Genomic DNA, 25,067 nt, shown 5'->3' with positions numbered 1-25,067 from the left:
GCATCTCCATAGCCCTTTGATACGCTGAGTCAATGTGACCATCTCCTCCTTTTTGTCTCACAACCACCACCACACTCTATTCCACCTATAGTGCTATATCCATGGCTCACGCTCATGTATTGCATGATAGTTATAAAAAGTTTGAGAAAGTAAGAGTGCGAAAACTTTTACTTGGCCAATACCGGGGTTGTGCATGATTTACATTAGTTGTGTGAGGATGATGGAGCATAGCCAGACTATATGATTTTGTAGGGATAACTTTCCTTGGCCTTGTTATTTTGAAAGTTAATGATTACCTTGCTAGTTTGCTTGAAGTATTATTGTTTTCATGTCAATAGCAAACTATTGTTTTAAACCTTACGGATCTGAACATTCATGTCACGTGAAAGAAGTTGCAAAGGACAACTATGCTAGGTAGCATTCCACATCAAAAATTCAGTCTTTATCACTTCCCTACTCGAGGACGAGCAGGAGTTAAGCTTGGGGATGCTTGATACGTCTCCAACTTATCTATAATTTTTTATGGTTTCATGCTATTATCTTGTCAAACTTTGGATGTTTTGCATGTGTTTTATATATTTTTTGGGACTAACTTATTAACTCAGTGCCAAGTGCCAGTTCATATTTTTTCCATGTTTTTGACCCCTTTTAGAGGAGGATTTTGAACGGAGTCCAAACGGAATGAAATTGCCAAAAAGTTTTTTTCCGAAACAGAAAAAGATCGGGACCACTACAAGAAAAATGCTCAATTATGACCAAAAATAATGACGGTGGTTTAATTGGTCATTGATCCATGACCAAAATTCTGAAATTAGTCATGGCAAGTCTAAGAGGGTCCAAAGCCCATAACATTATGACCTTTTGCGTCCATTAGGTCATCATCCTATTGCACAAAATGGTCATTAAGATGTGTAGCATCCCAAATATTTTAGAAAATACAATATAATTACCAAAATGAAATATATGAGCCCATGCTAATCTTATAATTTGTAGACCCTATTTAGATAAATATTTTTGAAAGGTGGTATAGGGTACCTTAACTTGGTGTTTGAGACAATAAAAACTTAAACATGACCTCGTGCCTTAGTTTAACACAATTATTATAGAAGTTCACGTAAGAAGTATGGAGATATAAAAAGTTTTCAACACATTATGTTGAATTTAATTACAATGGCAACCCACATGCATTTGTATAGAAGTAGAGAGGTGGGAGCCCTTTCCAGATACATATCTTCTTTTCTTATTTTCAAAATCAAATATGTTTGCCTTGTTAAATATATGTTCCTTTGAAACAAGGGTGACGCGCCTTGCCGATTGGCTGCACAAGTGCTCCTTTGCACCGCATGTTCATAAGAAAATACACCTAAATTTATAGTATGTGTGCCTAAAAATACAACAAAACCACATCCCATTGACAAGCACAATGATGTGGATATACGGTTAAACCACCTCTTTTTAGGCAATCAAAAAATACAACTAAAGACAACACTATGAGTCCCTATTTTCTTAATCCAATATTTATACGGACTTGAGCAGACCCTTGAATAGGATATAATTCACTAGAAAAGGGAATAGGATATAAAATCCCTTCACAAGAAACCTAACCCTAAGCCTATCTCCATAGTCCAGACCCGTCCCCCTTGACTACCCTCCCACCTCTCCTGTCGCCAGCCTTCCTTCCCCTCACCAGATCCCCCATGCCCCCGTCCGTCGCGGCAGGCCCCCGCGCTCCCTTCTCCACCTCTCCCGTCAACCTCCCAGCCACGATCTCCGACCCCAGGTCGGTCTACTCGAGCATATTATTTTTCTACACCATTCGTCCGTCATGGATCGCTCCTGCTGATGTATCATGCATGTCCTTTTGTTTGGACCCACATATCAGTTGGATCAATGATATATAAGGGAGACCGAATCCTCAAAAAGGAGACCAAAACTAACATAGCGCGCGAGAGAGAGAAAATTTTAAGTCTCCAGCGCGGGGAGCCAAATTTTCGAGCCTGACCAGTATTAACCCTAATTCCCCTTTCCCCTTCTCACATATCCTCCCATACGAACCATCAGCCGCCGCCACTCAACCTATCCTCCTCGTGTCGCTCTGTCGTCCACTCCGGCAGCGCCGGCGCCGGCGTTGAACCACCCCACACCAGACACCTCCAATCTATCTAGCGTCGAAACCCTCCATGTCTATCCCACGCCATGCCCCTCGCCATTCTCATCAAGCTCTCGAGGTATGGCGTCCCAGTCCTACCCCTCGAGCTGAGGTGAAACAGTGCAGGCTGGGCTAAAGATACCACCGGATTTGGAAGCCACCTAGGTCACCGTGGCGGCCACAGATCCAAATCCATCCGGCGGCAGGCATGGATATAGCTCAACCCGTCCGAGATCCAACGTGAGTAAGGAATCACCCACCCCCACATGCTTCTCCTCTGCTATTTGTTCGTCGGGATTGAGTTCTTACACAACTTCGTATTTGCTTTTGGGGATCTACATGTCAGTATCGTGGGGGTGGTCAACAACAAGGTGTGGCTGAACACGCAAGTGCCCTTCACGCTTGACGACGGCATCGGCCGCTCGGTTTCATCACATGGTGAGTGCAACTCGACAATGGCTTGCCTGTACGAGAGTTCAAGATGTATTTTAGGGGTACAGTTTTAGATTTTTGTTTGGATTCCATTGTTGGATGCTAGTTGTGGGATTGTCCAATGCTGCAACTTCAATCTTCACTAGATTGGAATGATGTTCTTGTTAGGACAAAAGTGCAAGAAATCTAATAATGGGAGTTAAACCTGCAGGTTGTTAACCCTCTCAAATTAATTTAGTAACTTAGTTCCAAGCTGATCGTAGTCTCCTACAGATTGGATAGAAGGGTTGTCCTCCTGCGTGAAAACAAAGGAAAAAACTGCACACCACTACCTGCCTGGCCTTGCACTCTTGTCTCCCAACGCTGAAAACATTGATCGTCCCGTTGTGATGTTGTCGCCGCTGTTGTCACAGAGCCACACCCCCGAGAGAGAAACATATAAACTGATGGGCGTATACAGTTAAATTAACTGGATCTAGTCAGGGTCATCTCATCGGCGTATACGGTTTTTTTTTGCGGGAATGGCGTATACAGTTACGGTACTGTTTTTGCAATGGATAAATTGACTACAATTGTGTCTACCTCTTTATACGTGAAAGGTGAAATCCCCATATCATCGTCTCCAATGTGTGTCCATCTTCTTCCTCAAATTTGTTTCTTCATATCACTGTAGGTTGCTAGAATGTGCTAGTAAAATACGTAAATCTGTTGTGAATAGAAGGTGTGTATATATGCTGAATTTCACCATAATGCTAGATTTTTGTCTTTTTTAACATTGAATGGCTCTAGAAGAATTTCATACAGTTTTTTTCTTTAGAAAGTCAGACAAATAAACACCATAATGTTTATTTGTGTCATATAATTTTTTTTCTTGACCTTCCATATTTCTGGATATTTTTGCAAAAAGTTGAATATCTTCAAGATACAGAAAAGGAAGCGAACTTTATAAAGAAAAGCCTTTATGGAGAGTCTCAAAAAGACTGCATCATAGTTATCGAAATGGCCCAGAAAAAGAGTGGCTTCTGTATGCACTCATCTAGTTAACATTTGTATGGACTACATTACAACAGTAGTCTGGTTTGATTCCATAATGTTTACACTTTATGGTATATTTGCATGTATTTGCTCGTGCTCCTCCTCAAGATCAGGTGAGGCTTTGCTTCTCTCCATCCCCTCTATTACACGATGTTTTTTGTTCTTCATTCATGCGCTGGTTCCAAACAAAATATGTAATGCATTTCTGTGATAAAGATTTGTGAAGAACTACCTGCCATTGAAAGATGCGTGATATTTTACTCAAACTCTTTTCCTGCCAGTGAAAGTTCTGCGTTTTTTTATATTTTGGAGATATACGGTACAGCAAAACCACATAAATCTATTACGCACTAGTTATTTTGTTGCTTAGATAAATCAAAGCATACTGCAATGTCGACTTCTTTGTTTCATATGATTATATATTGTGGTATATGTCATGTTAAAAAAAATGTACTTGAGAGATCTATGATTCAGTAATATGATTGATGTTTGTGATATAAAAGCTTTTCTACCCGTCCTTGAATATAGTCCACTAGATTACAAATTTTGTTTTTCATCTAATAATAAGTACGTAGCTTATTGTTCTGTGAGGAAGCGTGCGAGATTTCTCAAGGAAACTGTATCATATTCTTTGTTGATATTTTCCATGCCATTTGTAGTTACTACCTTGTATTTGTCAGCGCTTTGAGATGTACCAGCAACATAAACATTGAGTTTCATGTCGCTGCTTGTTGAATGTTCACTTTTGTTTCGTTACTTTCTTACTTATAGGTTGACTTGGTTTGACCTTCGTGTCACACACTTTTCATGGATTAATATTAAGGAACCTCCTGTTTACTCTTGTTACATAGTAGATGTAATGTTATTCTCATTTGTAGGAACAATAAGATTTGAAGAATTTTGGACATGTAATATTGGACATAGTATACTAGTTTCCTTGGTCTGAAAGCCTTACCATCATTTTTTTTCTTACAGGCGGCAATGGCAAGAGCATATTGTGCACAAGAAGAGGATGAGAAGAAATTTCTGGTTTTCATCGAATCTTTGTGCAACACTCTTTATGTGCGATTGTGTACTTGTTGGGTTCTTTTTCTGTGCACTTGCACTTGCAGAAGTATTCTGTTGTGCACATGTAAAATTATTTTGATGTCCCTAGTTAGGCGTTAAACCTTAGTGCCTCCAGTCGGTGGATGATGTATTGTATTTGATGTGATATGCTACTGGAATGAAATATACATTTTATTTGCAATATTTTATCCTGTTGTACTTATTTTTAATGGGCCTACGTGGAGATACGCGTGCTTCTAGGAAAAAAGTGCTTCAACCCAAACAAATCAGACATTTTCAATAGTAAAATAGGTATTAGGGCAGGCCCATGTAGGCTAGATTGGCGGACACGGATCTGAAATTCATGATGATTCCATTTGGTCACTAGCAATGCCAGGTCAGCTTGGCCATGTCAGATCCTACGTGGCTCACACAAATGGGTAATGACCAAACCAAAATTTTGGTCGATAGATTGTTCATTCTTGACGGCCAATTGTCGACGTTGTAAATTTGGTCAAAAAAGGTCAATAAACGACAACAATGACGAATCAATGACCAATATAGGGAGTCATAATTGACCTTATTTCTTGTAGTGTTCGCCAAAGAATGAGGGCAGGGGGCCTGTAGGGACCCCACAAGCCCTCATGGCGCGGCGAGGGGGGCCCGCGCCTCCCTGGCTTGTGTGCTCCCTGGGCCACCTCTGCACTAGGTTTTGCGCCTATATATTCCCAAAAATCCCATAAAAAATCAGGAGATCATCGAAAGTACTTTTCCGCCGCCGCAACCTTCTATCTCTGCAAGATCCCATCCGGGGCACGTTCTGGTGCCCTGCCGGAGGGGGGATTCGGATACGGAGGGCTTCTTCATCAACACCTTGACCTCTCCGATGATGCGTGAGTAGTTCACCATAGACCTACGGGTCCATAGCTAGTAGCTAGATGGCTTCTTCTCTCTCTTGGATCTTCAATACAAAGTTCTCCATGATCTTCATGGAGATCTATCCGATGTAATCTTCTTTTGCGGTGTGTTTGTCAAGATCCGATGAATTGTGGATTTATGATCAGATTATCTATGAATCTTATTTGAGTTTCTTCTGATCTCTCCTATGCATGATTTCATATCCTTGTAATTCTCTTCGAGTTGTGGGTTTTGTTTGGCCAACTAGATCTATGATTCTTGCAATGGGATAAGTGCTTGGTTTTGGGTTCATACCGTGTGGTGACCTCACCCAGTGACAGAAGGGGTAGCGAGGCACGCATCGTGTTGTTGCCATCAAGGGTAAAATGATGGGGTTTTCATCATTGGTTTGAGATTATCCCTCTACATCATGTCATCTTGCTTAAGGCGTTACTCTGTTCGTCATGAACTCAATACACTAGATGCATGCTGGATAGCGGTCGATGTGTGGAGTAATAGTAGTAGATGCAGAAAGTATCGGTCTACTTGTCTCGGACGTGATGCCTATATGTATGATCATTGCCTTAGATATTGTCATGACTTTGCGCGGTTCTATCAATTGCTAGACAGTAATTTGTTCACCCACCGTGATATTTGCTATTTTGAAAGAAGCCTCTAGTGAACACTATGGCCCCCGGGTCTACTCCACACCATATTTTCAGCCTTACACTTTTTCTTCGTTGCACTTTCTGCCTTCAGATCTCACTTTGCAATCAATCTTGAAGGGATTGACAACCCCTTTATAGCGTTGGGTGCAAGCTCTTTTGTGTTTTCGCAGGGACTATGGGCTTGACGAGATTCTCCTGCTGGATTGATACCTTGGTTCTCAAACCGAGGGAAATACTTACTACTCCTGTGCTGCATCACCATTTCATCTTCAAGGGAAAAACCGACGCAAGCAAGAGAAGTAGCAAGAAGAATTCATGGCGTTGCCGGCGAAGGACTTTTGTTGCCGTAGCAACAACAGACTTATTCTTAAGTAAATAAATCCATCTTAATTTTCTAAAATCATCAATGAAGCTCACATAATGTTTTTGTCTGCCTACAGAAATTTGGCCATGACCCCAAACACATCAGAAAAACAAGCTCTAAAGGAGCCTTTGATTCACTAGTTGATCAAGGATAAGGAAGTTGATGAATTTTGGCCATTTGACAAGCATTAAACACTAGATAATGATCCTTATTATTTGACACAGGAAGATTAAAACCTTGAAGAATTTTCTGAGCCATTGGAAATGAAGGCCAATACAAGAAATATGCTATCTTACGACCCTTCATATTCGTCGGCGAATGGTCATTGTTAAATAGTCGTAGACGGTTACGGCCAAAATAAAAGGTCATGGGTTCTACGACCAATTGTTTTGGTCATTCTCAATTTGCCTAACCACATCAGATCCAATGAGGCAAGCTGACGTGGAAAAACGATGACTAAATTATTTGGTCGTTAATTAGAATCAGCATGTTCCAATAGAGTCGTATTTATGGGTCAAGCCTAATAATTCAACTCAATTCCTTACAATGCATATTTTTAGAATCACCTCACCGACTTGCCTCCACTAGAAGTCGTCAAGAAATCCTTCGAGCTGATTGAAGGCAAAGGAAAATATGTTATTGATGAGGGATCTCGGCCCCTTGATGGCCAATTTCGCAAAGTTGCGTCCTATTCTACAAATGATGACACTTCATCTCAAGACTCGACTGCAAGAGCTAAAGCCACTCACGAGTGTGCCCCACGTACGGTGACTGGCCATGAGCTCTTGCTTAGTCTTCATCAAAAGGTTGATCGCAACCACAAGTGGGTAGAGCCTCAGTTTGGAGCCAATGTGCATGATCTAAATGCAACACAAAATGTTGTGAAGAAAAACCACCATTATCTTCATGAGATCTTCGATCGCACATGGGCCATTCTATTCGACCTCAAGAAAGAAGAGGAACTCGTTGAAATAGAGTTCCAGCAAGATTTTAATTGGTCCTGGCCACCGAAGAAGAAATTTAAGAAAGTTCTAGTTCCTCACTTGTTGTCCAGTTCATATTCTTCATCGCGCACATCAGGGATCGATAGAAGGTGTGTCTAGAGGGTGGTGAATAGACTACTTGACAAGATTAAAATCCTAGACTTTTCCCAATTTTATGGTTGGCAGATTTTACAAATTCTAACAAGTCTAATACAGCCTACACATGCTAGTCAACATATATGGTAGTGGAAAAGTAAAGACTTTGCACATGTAGATAGGAGTAGAGTTTAGGAGATAAAACACAAAGAGGTTGACACAATGATTTTTTATATGGTTCCGATAGGTGGCGCTTCTTATGTCCATGTTAGTGGAGACTTCAACCCAGGGAGGATAACGGCTACGAGAGTCCATGGAGGGCTCCACCCACAAGGGTTCCACGAAGAAGCAGACTTGTCGATTCCACCACGGCTTCCGCCCATGAAGGACTAGCCTCACTCATGGTAGATCTTCACAAAGTAGGCGATCTCCTTGCCCTTACAAACATCTTGGTTCAACTCCACAACACGAAGTAGGAGGCTCCCAAGCGACACCTATCAAATCTAGGAGGCATCACCCTCCAAAAGGTAATAGATGTGGTAGAACGATGAACTCCTTGCTCTTATGCTTCTAAAGACAGTATCCTCAACACATTAACACTCTCTCACAGAATAGGCATGGGTAGGAGAGTTTGATTTGGTGGAAAGCTACTTGGGGAGGCTAGAGATCAAGTTTCAAATGATTTTTTTGGAATATCTTGATCTCAACACATGAGTAGGTGGTTCTCTCTCAGAAAAATGGATCTGGCAATGAAATGTGTGTTCTGAGTGCTTCTCCCTCGAATGAGAGATGGTGGAGGGGTATATATAGGCAGCCCCCAAAATCCATCTGTTACACCTAAAGTGACCAACTCCATGACACCGAATTCACCAACTCGGTGTTAGCGACTTGCACTGAATGCGGCAACTTTTGAATCTCGTTGGAACCGATATACACAACTCGGTAGCAGAGGCAACAGAAAGATGGTCACCTAAACTCGGTAGCACCGACACGGTTCCGATTGCACCAATATGGTGGCTTTGGCTAGGGTTCTCTGTGAGATGAAAATCGGTAGGGACGAATTGTGAAACTTGGTGGCACCGATACCCAAACTCAGAAATTCCAATTTTGTCTACAAAGGCAACAGAAAGTTGGTCACCTAAACTCGGTAGCACCAACACGGTTTCGGTTGCACCGATATGGTGGCTTTGGCTAGGGTTCTGTGTGAGATGAAAATCGGTAGGGCCGAATTGTGAAACTTGGTGGCACCAATTTTATGTATGAGGGGTTGGACAGAATGGATATGTGGGGAAATGACTGAGTATTTTTGGTGGCCATCTCTGAGCACTTAGGCAACCAGTTCATTTTAATACCTCACCCCCTTTTAATAGTATTGGCTTTCCTATGGAGTCAAAAGTGATTTCTCACAAATGTAAATACGCTATGAACAGAAGCAACATTTAAATCACTAGAAGTATACCTTTCAAGCAACAGAAGCAACATTTGAACATAAAGCTTGTTCAGCGCAAATGTTGGTATGTACCACATTTTTCACATACGTAAAGTCGGACTTGTTACCTCCACTACCTATTACAAACTGAACAACACTTTGTAAGAAAGATATTACTTCATAGCCTGCGAGGCCTTCTCAGTGAAATCCGGAAAATGAAGAAGCAAGACTTTGTAAGCTGAAAGGAGATGAATACTCGAATGAACACGTGGCCACATTACTTCAGTCAAAAAGCAAGTGCATGGAAAACTATGTTACATTTCCATCAACGATTTTTTTCAATTGTCAATGTTAATTGAATAAATATGATTGTTATGAATAGTAACTGTCGGCGTTCTGGGAATGGGGGTACCCAAACCTTCCTGCCTATGGCCCAGGGCTGGCCCACTTCATCATGCAAACCAACGGGCCCGGCATCACTCAAGGCAAGGCCCTCGTGGGGGCCAATTCTCACGAGGAGGAATGGGGCCTCCTCAGGACCCCTATGGGGCGGCGGATATTCCGAGGCGAGTCCCGGCCTCAGGAGTCAAGGGTGACGCATAGGAAGGACGGGCGAGCAGTAGACACCAGGACTGAGCAATTCCCCTTTAGTGCATAGGGGGCAAGGAAGAACGCAGGTTCCCAAGGCATCTTCTAAAGGTTTTCTTTTTGGTGCAACCAGGCCGCCGCCGGCTGCCAGTAGGACGAACGTCATCCCTGGACCCGTCCCTACAGCGCTGACGGCCACTTTGCAGGCGAAGACCACCTTTGGGCAGGGGAGCAAGTTCCCCTGTTCCCCTTCAAAATTGGTCGTTGTGGGATCCCATTTATTCATTCACCCACCGGCACCACACCAAGCCTCTGGAGGCCCTCGAACATTGTACTAGTTCATCCACAAACCTCCACGAGAGGCAATCCACCAAAGCAGGAGTAGGGTTTCACGCTTCTCAGCAGCCCGAACCTGGGTAAACTGTTGTGTTTTGTGTCTTCCTCACCTCGAGTGAGTTATCTGCCATCCTCAGCGAGTAGCAGGTTAGGTGAGGCGAGCCAGCGAGAGATCTTCGTACACGCCTTTGAGTTCGAATCTTTAGGGTTTCGTGGAGCCCGAAATTCACCATTTGGCGCGCCAGGTAGGGGGCGTGTCAAGGTCTTCTCCAAGCTTCATCTTCCCTAAGCCATGCGGCTCCGATGGCCACCACCTGACAAGCTTCTTCGAGCCTCGTCGAGCTGGCTTCCGACCGTCATACCACGGCGGCCGCAATGTGTACCGACGTTGTGGTACCAGGCGGCTCGTACCAGATCGTCAACATCACTTCCACCGTCACAACCACCCGCGCCGCCCAGACTCATGGCGGTTGGGCGGCGCCCCCGGCGTCCACGACGCGTCGCATCAACTTGGAGGACCTCGGCGCGTACGACACGCTACAGATGGCTATAGATATGCTCCGCTATCAGCCGACGTAGGGGGGCTTCAACGCCTGGGAGGACCACATCACAGAGCTGATCGCCATCGCTCAGAAGGACATCCGACCCCACTCTTATTCAAGGCCGCAGGAGCCGGGTGTCGGGGGCCTGCACCTCGTGTTGGTCCCCGCGCTGCAAGCGACGGGGCCCCTCCTGCGCTAGGCGGGGCCGAGAGAGACGCGCCGCGTGCCGCCCTCCTCCTCCTCAAGATTCCGGCGGCCGGCCTCGAGGCACAACATGCCAACCACCACCAGGGGCGCGAGGAGGAAGGCAGGACATTTGATGGGCACACCGATGCGCATCATCAATACTAGGTCGGCCCCCGACAACCCGGGGCGGCCAGGCGGGAGCGTTCCGTCAGGCACAGCTAGCAGGCGGCGGAGGCGTCGACGCGGGTGAACTACGACAATGGAGACACGCCAGGGCGCCAAGGGGGGAGCCTGCACCGGGCAATACCGGGACCAACCAACTACGGCAACCGGAACAAGCAACTTTGTGCGGAGGCCCATCGCAAGAAAATCTTTGAGCAACGCGACCTGGGAGATCCCCCTCCGCGCTCAGAGGGACCGCCACCATCGCACTGCTGAATGGCTTTGGAGGTCGATCGAACACCTACATCGAGCGTTACGTATCGGAGTATGTAATATCGCCTGGCCCTCCCATCGAGGAAGAGCCTCAAGCATCCACCCCAAGTGCATGTCCTCCTCGGGAGTAAGGAACGCTCTGGGGGTGCCCCTCGAGCCGGACCCTAGGGCCCCCGCTGGCGGAGCGCTGGGCCCAAGAGGCGCGGGCACGAAGCGCCCCCAAGCCGCAGGGCAAGACGCCAGCCACCGCCCCCGCGGAGAAGCTGCGAAGAACCGGACCACAAGCCTCTGGAGGACAAGTCAGATGGAGCAACGAGACACAAGTGGCACGGGCCACCCGCGGCAACCACGGTGTTGGTGCGAGCGCCGAGGGCCGGGCCTCACGAGGCATCCCTCACACGCGAAGAAGCTATACGAGATAATTTTTTGGGTTCACTGCTCTAGGGAGTGTGTGCTGACCACAGGAACTTCAAGTGTTCAGTACATACCATTGACCATCATATCATTTACTCATGCTTCCATAACTTCTGTTCATCCATTCGATGACATGACATCTTACCTTTCTTGCATCTTTGAGCGATCTACCCCCCCCCTCCCCCCACGCTCGGGGGCTCTGGCCGGTGCGCGTTGTTGGGGAACATCGCATGGGAAACAAAAATTTTCCTACGCGCACGAAGACCTATCATGGTGATGTCCATCTACGAGAGGGGATGAGTGATCTACGTACCCTTGTAGATCGTACAGCAGAAGCATTAGAGAACGCGGTTGATGTAGTGGAACTTCCTCACGTCCCTCGATCCGCCCCGCGAACAATCCCGTGATCAGTCCCACGATCTAGTACCGAACGGACGGCACCTCCGCGTTCAGCACACGTACAGCTCGACGATGATCTCGGCCTTCTTGATCCAGCAAGAGAGACGGAGAGGTAGAAGAGTTCTCCGGCAGCGTGACGGCGCTCCGGAGGTTGGTGATGATCTTGTCTCAGCAGGGCTCCGCCCGAGCTCCGCGGAAACGCGATCTAGAGGAAAAACTATGGAGGTATGTGGTCGGGCAGCCGTGAGAAAGTCGTCTCAAATCAGCCCTAAAACCTCCGTATATATAGGTGGGAGGGAGGGGGGCCTTGCCTTGGGGTCCAAGGACCCCCAAGGAGTCGGCCGAGCCAAAGGGGGGGAGGACCCCCCCCCCAAACCGAGTTGGACTTGGTTTGGTGGGAGGAGTCCCCCTTCCTTCCCACCTCCTTCCTTTTTTTCCTTTCCTCTTGATTTTTCTTCTCTTGGCGCATTGGGCACTTGTGGGCTGTCCCACCAGCCCACTAAGGGCTGGTGTGGCTCCCCCAATGCCTATGGGCTTCCCCGGGGTGGGTTGCCCCCCCCCCCCCCCCCCGGTGAACTCCCGGAACCCATTCGTCATTCCCGGTACATTCCCGGTAACTCCGAAAACCTTCCGGTAATCAAATGAGGTCATCCTATATATCAATCTTCGTTTCCGGACCATTCTGGAAACCCTCGTGACGTCCGTGATCTCATCCGGGACTCCGAAAAACATTCGGTAACCAACCATATAACTCAAATACACATAAAACAACGTCGAACCTTAAGTGTGCAGACCCTGCGGGTTCGAGAACTATGCAGACATGACCCGAGAGACTCCTCGGTCAATATCCAATAGCGGGACCTGGATGCCCATATTGGATCCTACATATTCTACGAAGATCTTATCGTTTGAACCTCAGTGCCAAGGATTCGTATAATCCCGTATGTCATTCCCTTTGTCCTTCGGTATGTTACTTGCCCGAGATTCGATCGTCAGTATCCGCATACCTATTTCAATCTCGTTTACCGGCAAGTCTCTTTACTCGTTCTATAATACAAGATCCCGCAACTTACACTAAGTTACATTGCTTGCAAGGCTTGTGTGTGATGTTGTATTACCGAGTGGGCCCCGAGATACCTCTCCGTCATACGGAGTGACAAATCCCAGTCTTGATCCATACTAACTCAACTAACACCTTCGGAGATAACTGTAGAGCATCTTTATAGTCACCCAGTTACGTTGCGACGTTCGATACACAAAAAGCATTCCTCCGGTGTCAGTGAGTTATATGAGCTCATGGTCATAGGAACAAATACTTGACACGCAGAAAACAGTAGCAACAAAATGACACGATCAACATGCTACGTCTATTAGTTTGGGTCTAGTCCATCACGTGATTCTCCCAATGACGTGATCCAGTTATCAAGCAACAACACCTTGTTTATAATCAGAAGACACTGACTATTATTTGATCAACTGGCTAGCCAACTAGAGGCATGCTAGGGACGGTGTTTTGTCTATGTATCCACACATGTAAATGAGTCTTCATTCAATACAATTATAGCATGGATAATAAACTATTATCTTGATACAGGAATTATAATAATAACTATATTTATTATTGCCTCTACGGCATAATTCCAACAGTCTCCCACTTGCACTAGAGTCAATAATCCAGCCCTCACATCACCATGTGAATTACATTGTAATACATCTAACACCCATACAGTTTTGGTGTTGATCATATTTTGGCCGTGGAAGAGGTTTAGTCAGCGGGTCTGCTACATTCAGATCCGTGTGCACTTTGCATATATTCACGTCCTCTCCCTCGACGTAGTCGCGGATGAGGTTGAAGCGTCGTTTGATGTGTCTGGTCTTCTTGTGAAACCGTGGTTCCTTTGCTAAGGCAATGGCACCAGTGTTGTCACAGAACAAGGTTATTGGATCCGTCATGAACTGTTTCATCCAGACACCCTCCTTAGCCACCTCCGAGGCAGCCATGTACTCCGCTTCACATGTAGAATCTGCTACGACGCTTTGCTTGGAACTGCACCAGCTTACTGCACCCCCATTAAGAATAAATACGTATCCGGTTTGCGACTTAGAGTCGTCCGGATCTGTGTCAAAGCTTGCATCGACGTAACCTTTTACGGCGAGCTCTTCGTCACCTCCATACACGAGAAACATCTCCTTAGTCCTTTTCAGGTACTTCAGGATATTCTTGACCGCTGTCCAGTGATCCACTCCTGGATTACTCTGGAACCTTCCTGCCATACTTATGGCCAGGCTAACATCCGGTCTAGTGCACAGCATTGCATACATGATAGAACCTATGGCTGAAGCATAGGGGACGGAGCGCATATGCTCTCTATCTTCATCAGTTGCTGGGCACTGAGTCTTACTCAATCTCGTACCTCGTAACACTGGCAAGAACCCTTTCTTGGACTGTTCCATTTTGAACCTCTTCAAAACTTTATCAAGGTATGTGCTTTGTGAAAGTCCTATCAGGCGTTTTGATCTATCCCTATAGATCTTAATGCCTAGAATGTAAGCAGCTTCTCCTAGGTCCTTCATAGAGAAACTTTTATTCAAGTAACCTTTTATGCTCTCCAAAAGCTCCACGTTGTTTCCAATCAGCAATATGTCATCCACATATAATATTAGAAACGCCACAGAGCTCCCACTCACTTTCTTGTAAATACAGGATTCTCCAACCACTTGTATAAACCCGAATGCCTTGATCACTTCATCAAAGCGTTTGTTCCAACTCCGAGATGCTTGCACCAGTCCATAAATGGATCGCTGGAGCTTGCACACCTTGTTAGCATTCTCAGGATCGACAAAACCTTCGGGTTGTATCATATACAACTCTTCCTTAAGGAAACCGTTAAGGAACGCCGTTTTGACATCCATCTGCCAGATTTCATAATCGAAAAATGCAGCTATTGCTAACATGATTCTGACAAGATTAAGCATCGCTACGGGTGAGAATGTCTCATCGTAGTCAATTCCTTGAACTTGTGAAAAACCCTTTGCCACAAGTCGAGCTTTATAAATGGTCACATTACCGTCAGCGTCTGTCTTCCTCTTAAAGATCCATTTGTTCTGAATAGCCTTGCGGCCCTCAGGTAGTACCTCCAAAGTCCACACTTTGTTCTCATACATGGATCCTATCTCGGACTTCATGGCTTCTAGCCATTTGTTGGAATCTGGGCCCACCATTGCTTCTTCATAATTTGCAGGTACATTGTTGTCTAACAACATGATTGATAAGACGGGATTACCGTACCACTCTGGAGCAGCGCGTGATCTCGTCGACCTGCGTGGTTCAACAGAAACTTGAACTGGAGTTTCATGATCATCATCATTAACTTCCTCCTCAATCGGCGTCGCAACGACAGAGGCTTCCCCTTGCCCTGCGCCACCATCCAGAGGGATGAGAGGTTCGACAACCTCGTCAAGTTCTATCTTCCTCCCACTCAATTCTCTCGATAGAAACTCCTTCTTGAGAAAAGCTCCGTTTTTAGCAACAAACACTTTGCCCTCGGATTTGAGATAGAAGGTGTACCCAACTGTCTCTTTTGGGTAACCTATGAAGACGCACTTTTCCGCTTTGGGTTCCAGCTCTTCAGGCTGAAGCTTTTTGACATAAGCATCACATCCCCAAACTTTAAGAAACGACAACTTTGGCCTTTTGCCATACCACAGTTCGTATGGTGTCGTCTCAACGGATTTTGATGGTGCCCTATTTAAAGTGAATGCAGCTGTTTCTAATGCATAACCCCAAAATGATAACGGCAAATCAGTAAGAGACATCATAGATCGCACCATCTCTAACAGAGTACGATTACGACGTTCGGACACACCATTACGCTGTGGTGTTCCAGGCGGTGTTAACTGCGAAACAATTCCACATTGTCTTAAGTGAGCACCAAACTCGAAACTCAGATATTCACCCCCACGATCAGACCGTAGGAACTTGATCTTCTTGTTACGATGATTTTCCACTTCACTCTGAAATTGCTTGAACTTTTCAAATGTTTCAGCCTTGTGCTTCATCAAGTAGACATAACCATATCTACTTAAATCGTCAGTGAAGGTGAGAAAATAACGATATCCGCCGCGTGCCTCTACGCTCATTGGACCACACACATCGGTATGTATGATTTCCAACAAGTCACTTGCACGCTCCATTGTTCTGGAGAACGGAGTTTTAGTCATCTTGCCCATGAGGCATGGTTCGCACGCGTCAAGTGAATCAAAGTCAAGTGACTCCAAAAGTCCATCAGCATGGAGTTTCTTCATGCGCTTTACACCAATATGACCTAAACGGCAATGCCACAAAAATATGGCGCTATCATTGTTTACTCTAACTCTTTTGGTCTCAATGTTATGTATATGCGTATCGCTATCAAGATTCAATATGAACAATACTCTCACATTCGGTGCATGACCATAAAAGATGTTACTCATAGAAATAGAACAACCATTATTCTCAGACTTAAAAGAATAACCGTCTCGCAATAAACAAGATCCAGATATAATGTTCATGCTCAACGCAGGCACTAAGTAACAATGATTTAAGTTCATCACTAATCCCGATGGTAGCTGAAGTGACACTGTGCCGACGGCGATTGCATCAACCTTGGAACCATTTCCTACGCGCATCGTCACTTCGTCTTTCGCCAGGCTTCGTCTATTCCGCAGTTCCTGTTTCGAGTTGCAAATGTGAGCAACAGAACCGGTATCAAATACCCAGGCACTACTACGAGAGCTGGTTAAGTACACATCAATAACATGTATATCAAATATACCTGATTTTTCTTTGCCCGCCTTCTTATCTGCCAGATACTTGGGGCAATTGCGCTTCCAGTGACCCATACCCTTGCAATAGAAGCACTCTGTTTCAGGCTTAGGTCCAGCCTTGGGTTTCTTCGGCGGATTGGCAACAGGCTTGCCGCTCTTCTTCGAATTGCCCTTCTTGCCTTTGCCGTTTTCTCTTGAAACTAGTGGTCTTTCTCACCATCAACACTTGATGCTCTTTACGAAGTTCAGACTCTGCGACTTTCAGCATCGCGAACAACTCGCCGGGAGACTTGTTCATCCCTTGCATGTTGTAGTTCAACACAAAGCCTTTATTGCTTGGCGACAGAGATTGAAGGATTCTGTCAGTGATAGCCTCTTGCGGGAGTTCAATCCCCAGCTCAGCTAGACGGCTTGAGTACCCAGACATTTTGAGCACATGTTCACTGACAGACGAGTTTTCCTCCATCTTGCAAGCATAGAATTTATCGGAGGTCTCATACCTCTCGATCCGGGCGTTCTTCTGAAAGATAAACTTCAACTCCTGGAACATCTCAAATGCTCCATGACACTCAAAGCAACGTTGAAGTCCCGGTTCTAAGCCATACAAGACTGCACATTGAACTATTGAGTAGTCCTCCTTACGTGCTAACCAAGCGTTCTTAACATCCTGATCAGCCGTAGCGGGTGGTTCATCTCCTAGCGTAGCAGTAAGGACATAATCCTTCTTCCCAGCTTGTAAGATTAGCTTAAGATTACGAGCCCAGTCTACAAAGTTGCTTCCATCATCTTTCAACTTAGCTTTCTCTAGGAACGTATTAAAATTCAGGATGACACTCGCGTGAGCCATGATCTACAACACAAATATATTCAAAGTGGACTTAGACTATGTTCAAGGTAATTAGAGTTCAACTTAATCAAATTATATGCTAAACTCCCACTCAAAAAGTACATCTCTCTAGTCATTTGAGTGGTTCATGATCCACTTACACTATCCCAAGTCCGATCATCACGTGAGTCGAGAGTAGTTTCAGTGGTAAGCATCCCTATGCTAATCATATCAACTATATGATTCATGATCGACCTTTCGGTCTCATGTGTTCCGAGGCCATGTATGCACATGCTAGGCTCGTCAAGCTTAACCCGAGTGTTCCGCGTGCGCAACTGTTTTGCACCCGTTGTATGTGAACGTTGAGTCTATCACACCCGATCATCACGTGGTGTCTCGAAATAACGAACTGTAGCAACGGTGCACAGTCGGGGAGAACACAATTTCGTCTTGAAATTTTAGTGAGAGATCACCTCATAATGCTACCGTCATTCTAAGCAAAATAAGGTGCATAAAAGGATTAACATCACATGCAATTCATAAGTGACATGATATGGCCATCATCACGTGCTTCTTGATCTCCATCACCAAAGCACCGGCACGATCTTCTTGTCACCGGCGCCACACCATGATCATCCATCAACGTGTTGCCATCGGGGTTGTCGTGCTACTCATGCTATCACTACTAAAGCTACATCCTAGCAAAATAGTAAACGCATCTGCAAGCACATATGTTAGTATAAAGACAACCCTATGGCTCCTGCCGGTTGTCGTACCATCGACGTGCAAGTCGATATTTCTATTACAACATGATCATCTCATACATCCAATATATCACATCACATCGTTGGCCATATCACATCACAATCATACCCTGCAAAAACAAGTTAGACGTCCTCTAATTTTGTTGTTGCATGTTTTACGTGGTGACCAAGGGTATCTAGTAGGATCGCATCTTACTTACGCAAACACCACAACGGAGATATATGAGTTGCTATTTAACCTCATCCAAGGACCTCCTCGGTCAAATCCGATTCAACTAAAGTTGGAGAAACCGTCACTTGCCAGTCATCTTTGAGCAAAGAGGGTTACTCGTAACGATGAAACCAGTCTCTCGTAAGCGTACGAGTAATGTCGGTCCAAGCCGCTTCAATCCAACAATACCGCGGAATCAAGAAAAGACTAAGGAGGGCAGCAAAACACACATCACCGCCCACAAAAACTTTTGTGTTCTACTCGAGAAGACATCTACGCATGAACCTAGCTCATGATGCCACTGTTGGGGAACGTCGCATGGGAAACAAAAAATTTCCTACGCGCACGAAGACCTATCATGGTGATGTCCATCTACGAGAGGGGATGAGTGATCTACGTACCCTTGTAGATCGTACAGCAGAAGCGTTAGAGAACGCGGTTGATGTAGTGGAACGTCCTCACGTCCCTCGATCCACCCCGCGAACAACCCCGCGATCAGTCCCACGATCTAGTACCGAACGGACGGCACCTCCGCGTTCAGCACACGTACAGCTCGACGATGATCTCGGCCTTCTTGATCCAGCAAGAGAGACGGAGAGGTAGAAGAGTTCTCCGGCAGCGTGACGGCGCTCCGGAGGTTGGTGATGATCTTGTCTCAGCAGGGCTCCGCCCGAGCTCCGCGGAAACGCGATCTAGAGGAAAAACTATGGAGGTATGTGGTCGGGCAGCCGTGAGAAAGTCGTCTCAAATCAGCCCTAAAACCTCCGTATATATAGGTGGGAGGGAGGGGGGCCTTGCCTTGGGGTCCAAGGACCCCCAAGGAGTCGGCCGAGCCAAAGGGGGGGAGGACCCCCCCCCCCAAACCGAGTTGGACTTGGTTTGGTGGGAGGAGTCCCCCTTCCTTCCCACCTCCTTCCTTTTTTTCCTTTCCTCTTGATTTTTCTTCTCTTGGCGCATTGGGCACTTGTGGGCTGTCCCACCAGCCCACTAAGGGCTGGTGTGGCTCCCCCAATGCCTATGGGCTTCCCCGGGGTGGGTTGCCCCCCCCCCCCCCCCCCCCGGTGAACTCCCGGAACCCATTCGTCATTTCCGGTACATTCCCGGTAACTCCGAAAACCTTCCGGTAATCAAATGAGGTCATCCTATATATCAATCTTCATTTCCGGACCATTCCGGAAACCCTCGTGACGTCCGTGATCTCATCCGGGACTCCAAACAACATTCGGTAACCAACCATATAACTCAAATACACATAAAACAACGTCGAACCTTAAGTGTGCAGACCCTGCGGGTTCGAGAACTATGCAGACATGACCCGAGAGACTCCTCGGTCAATATCCAATAGCGGGACCTGGATGCCCATATTGGATCCTACATATTCTACGAAGATCTTATCGTTTGAACCTCAGTGCCAAGGATTCGTATAATCCCGTATGTCATTCCCTTTGTCCTTCGGTATGTTACTTGCCCGAGATTCGATCGTCAGTATCCGCATACCTATTTCAATCTCGTTTACCGGCAAGTCTCTTTACTCGTTCTATAATACAAGATCCCGCAACTTACACTAAGTTACATTGCTTGCAAGGCTTGTGTGTGATGTTGTATTACCGAGTGGGCCCCGAGATACCTCTCCGTCATACGGAGTGACAAATCCCAGTCTTGATCCATACTAACTCAACTAACACCTTCGGAGATACCTGTAGAGCATCTTTATAGTCACCCAGTTACATTGCGACGTTTGATACACACAAAGCATTCCTCCGGTGTCAGTGAGTTATATGATCTCATGGTCATAGGAACAAATACTTGACACGCAGAAAACAGTAGCAACAAAATGACACGATCAACATGCTACGTCTATTAGTTTGGGTCTAGTCCATCACGTGATTCTCCCAATGACGTGATCCAGTTATCAAGCAACAACACCTTGTTTATAATCAGAAGACACTGACTATCATTTGATCAACTGGCTAGCCAACTAGAGGCATGCTAGGGACGGTGTTTTGTCTATGTATCCACACATGTAAATGAGTCTTCATTCAATACAATTATAGCATGGATAATAAACTATTATCTTGATACAGGAATTATAATAATAACTATATTTATTATTGCCTCTAGGGCATAATTCCAACACGCGTAGCCCCGTTGCAGGACCTGGGGAGGCCCACGACTTCCCAAGGCCGCAATCAACAAGATGAAATGGGGGCCAATCGAACGTCAAGGGGGGCTCCTGAGCATCGCGCCTCAGGAGCCTTACCGGTCACAAAGACACTTGGGCACCCTGGTGTCGTCCACGCACATTCGGTCAGTATCAGGGGTGTCAGGGCCTTACCCCATGAGGCGCCTCACGACGACAGGGAAATGTGTGGGACTGGGACCTGCCGATGTAGAGGAGTTGAAAATCCCTCAACCATCCTCATGAGAAGGAGTGTGCGGGGCCTCGAAGGGCCCTGTCTACAAGCGAGACCAGAGCGCCCTCGCGTTCGTCCAACAGCCCAGCGGGACTTGCATCAACTCGCGACACCACTCCATCATCCTTGATTCCTTTCGAAACCTACTTGATCCCGTGACACTCTCACATAATAACGAGCCGAGGTTGTATACGCCCAACCCCCCCCCCCCCCCGAGGACGTGGAAGGGGTCCATCCCACGCCTAGTTGAAGCCCTATGCTCCGTGTTGGGGGAAGACGGAGGCCATCAACACATTCCACCAATGACTGTGCTCAACTCAAAAGGAATCAGGCGCCTAATGCCTCGGGGGTAGGGACACTCGCGAGGCCAAAGCGTCCTTGCGACCTCCCACATACACCCCCACCGTGACACTCTCACGTAATAACGAGCTGCGGCTGTATACGCCCAGGGCCCCCCGAGGACGCGGAAGGGGTCGACCCCACGCCTAGTGGAAGCCCTATGCTCCGTGCTGGGGTGAAGACGAAGGCAATCAACATAGTCCACCAATGACTATGCCCGCGGATGGCAATGAAACAGACACAATCCACCAATGACTATGCCAGCCTAGGTGCCAGACGCGACGTTTGCTTGCTTCTTCCTGGATCTTGAACTATCTTCTGCTGGATTTAAATTTGTCGATTTTGAAAGTTGATGTTTGAAAAACAAAAGGAGGGGGGTTTCTCTTGCACTTTCTCGTTTCGCCGGCTTTGAATCCTCCTTTTTGGATGACATTTTCCGAGGAGTTGAACACCCCGCACCGCCCCTAGGCGTCGAGGAGCATGAAAGCGAGGACTTGCTGCCCGAGGGGCAAACAATTTCAGCAGTCGACCCCCACTCGGTTGACCGTATTGAGACGCGATGCCACCACAAAGAGTCTCGGGAGGCCTCAGGGCCCCCTGGGGCGATGACCAAAGGAACGGAATGAGGAATCGCTCGAGCGCCAAAGGGGGCTCGTGAGCATCAAGCCTTAGGAGCCTCACCGGTCATAATGCGGACCAGGGCCTGTCGACGTAGAGCGACTTGAGTGTCAAGTGGGGCTTGTGAGCAACATGACTCAGGGGCCTTACTGGTCACAAAGCCACTCGGCCACCCAGGTGTGATCAAGTCGTCACCCAGGGCGTCGGGGCTCTGCCCCGTGAGGAACAACCTTGGTAACGGGTTGCGCCTCACGACGGCAGGGAAATGTGTGGGACCGGGACCTACAAACATAGAGTACCGAAAGGGTCTCCACCCCATCCCGCCTACTCAGGAGAAGCTACGGACGGGACCGGCATGAGCCCACGAGCTAAGTACCCCGCAGGCCTAGATGAGGGTCATTTAGTTTCACGCCAAACTAACAATGAATTAAAAACACGCGTACTAAAAAAGGGATGTAGGGCCTAAGTATTCAGCTGCGGCGTGGAACGTGGCCATTGACCAAGCGTGCAGCGGCACGAGCGGTGCCTCGAGAGGATGGGGCCTCCTGAGGGCCCTGGCCGGCGTCGCCCCCGAGCAATGGTTGGGGCAGCGAGGGGCCCTATGCTTCGAAGCCAAGCTGCAACAACTACGAGCGAGCAAACCATCAATTCAAGAGTGAAAGGGAAAACGGAGAATGATGAAGGTAACGAACAAAAGTCTAACGCCCAACAGGAAGAGTTCTTGGTCCGACATTATGGAGGAAGGAAACAAAAGCTGGGGGACGCCTAGGGGGAGAGGCCACCAACGGCGCCCTTGGCGCCTGCTGGCTCGGCGTCGGAGACCTCCTCCTCACTGGAGGCGGGCACCCGGACGTACCGCTCCACTAGGGCGTCCACGCACGGGCGGACTTTGTCCCAGAGAAGACGTCGGGACTCAGCAGGCACTGGCTCGATGACGCGCTGGAGATCGAGTTGCAGGGCGAGGCGACACAGGTTGGAGAAGACGAGCGTCAAGGCAAGGCCCAGAATCTCGCGCGTGTCTAACACGTTGTCCTCCTCCACGCGGGAGACGTCGGCCTCCAGCATCTCCACCACCTTCTGGAAGAAGGCGAGGTAGACCCCATCGCTCCTCACATTAGGCAGCGCTGGGGCGTCCCCCACGAATCGGCGCGTCGCATCGGTCGCAAGGCCGGCGATGCCCATGAACTGCTTGGCACGCTAGGATGCCATCATCCGGATGTACGATGCCTCATCCTGGGCATTCTGGACAGGGTCAGTCGCCTCCTGGACATGCCTCTGCCGCGATGCCATCTCGTCCTTGGCCTCCGCTTCGCCCTCGCGGGCGGCCTGGAGGGCGGCCTCAACACTCTCGAGCTGAGCCCGCAACCCCTCCACCTCCTCCTAAAGCTCGCCGAGCTTGAGCTTCTTGGCCTCGCGTGCTCTGGAGGAAAAAGATGATCAACCGCCAAACAGCGGACATGACAACAAAGAGAGAGGTGTAGATGAGGGACTTAGTCATCACTCAGAGCCCAGCGGCGGAAGATGCGCGGCGACCCCGAAGGCCCTCCGCCACTGGCCCCGGGGGCGGACAAAAGTGCGGAAGGTGTCGCGCGTTTCCCCGTGCTAGAATCGCTCCGAGCGACACCATTAAAGATGAAGGAATGAAGGAGGGAAGGGGCTTTTCGTGGTGGGGCAATAGAAGCAAAGAGGAAGCTCAAGATCGTAGTGTCTTGCCCTTGCCAGGGGCGGGGCAGATTTATAGGCGAACCGCGGCCACCAAGCGTCGTGGGAGCAAAAGCGTCATGCGCCCCTCGGGTGCCGCGAGGTGGGCTTCCGCCCACGCCACCTCACCTGTCAACCGAGCGGTCACGTCCGTGAGGGCCGTTGGACGTGGGTCGGCCGTGCTGGTGCCATTCAACTAACAATGAAGGCCTACGCGATTCTTGGAGATCGTGCCATCGTGGTCTGGTGCGTCCCGGATGCCTCGGGGAGCGAGATCGTCGCCGCATAGCGTCCGAACATGTGTGCTACCTGGCCCGCAGGCAATTAGGGCCCATGACGCCTTGGGCCATCCCCGAGGCTTCGCCCGGAAGCCAACCCGAGCGCGCTGTGGGACCGGGGGCTACTATCGGTGTTCTGGGAATGGGGGTACCCAAACCTGCCTGCCTACGGCCCACGGCTAGCCCACTTCATCAAGCAAACCAACGGGTCCGACATCACTCAAGGCAAGGCCCTCGTGTGGGGCCAAGCCTCACGAGGAGGAACGACATCAAGACCCATACGGGGCCTCCACAGGACCCCTCTAGAGCGGCGGATATTCCGAGGCGAGGCCCGGCCTCACGAGTCAAGGGTAACGCAGAGGAAGGACAAGCGAGCGGCAGACATGAGGATGGAGCAGTTTCCCCTTTAGTGCAAACGGGGCAAGGACGAACATTGGTTCCCAAGGCATCTTCTAAAGGTTTCCTTTCTGGTGCAACCAGGCCGCCGTCGCCCGCCAGCAGGACGGACGTCATCCCTGAACCCGTCCCTGCAGCGCTGACGGCCACTTTCCAGGCGAAGACCACCTTTGGGCAGGGGAGCATGTTCCTGTGTTACCCTTCAAAATTGGCCGTTGTGGGATCCCTTCCCGCTGAAACGAGAAGGGAAGAGGACCAGGGCCGCCACTATATATAGAGGGGGGTTACTCCGTAGAGCGGATCCAATTCATTCATTCACCGCCGGGCACTACACGAAGCCTCCGGATGCCCTCGAGCACTATACTAGTTCATCCACCAACCTCCACGAGAGGCAATCCGCCAATGCAGGAGTAGGGTTTCACACTTCTCAGCGGCCCAAACCTGGGTAAACTATCGAGAGATCTTCGTACACGCCCTTAAGTTCGAATCTTTAGGGTTTTGCGGAGCCCGAAATCCGACAGTAACTCTATAGAGTTAAAACTGACTGGCTTGCAGCTACATTATTTCATATTGCAAGCATGATTTACAGATCTGGAGGAACTACTGACTACAAAATTAGAGATCTAATAGCAGACCATTGCAATGTGATGTTCTTTAACAACTTCTGGTTAATCACGGAAGTGCCACGGTAATTCTACATGTCAAAATAAGGCT

At 47.9% G+C, this 25,067-nt stretch overlaps 1 pseudogene; it reads right to left on the bottom strand.

Moving 5' to 3' along the window:
• Nucleotides 1-9,133: 9,133 nt before the first annotated feature.
• LOC123405265 overlaps nt 9,134-25,067 on the bottom strand; it is a 72,149-nt pseudogene continuing 56,215 nt past the window's right edge.

The sequence above is a fragment of the Hordeum vulgare genome, chromosome 6H, assembly GCF_904849725.1.
Source record: "Hordeum vulgare subsp. vulgare chromosome 6H, MorexV3_pseudomolecules_assembly, whole genome shotgun sequence".
NCBI classification, from domain to species: Eukaryota; Viridiplantae; Streptophyta; class Magnoliopsida; order Poales; family Poaceae; genus Hordeum; species Hordeum vulgare.
Note: the sequence above shows the minus strand (reverse complement) of the source record. Positions and strands in the feature narration are given on the sequence as shown.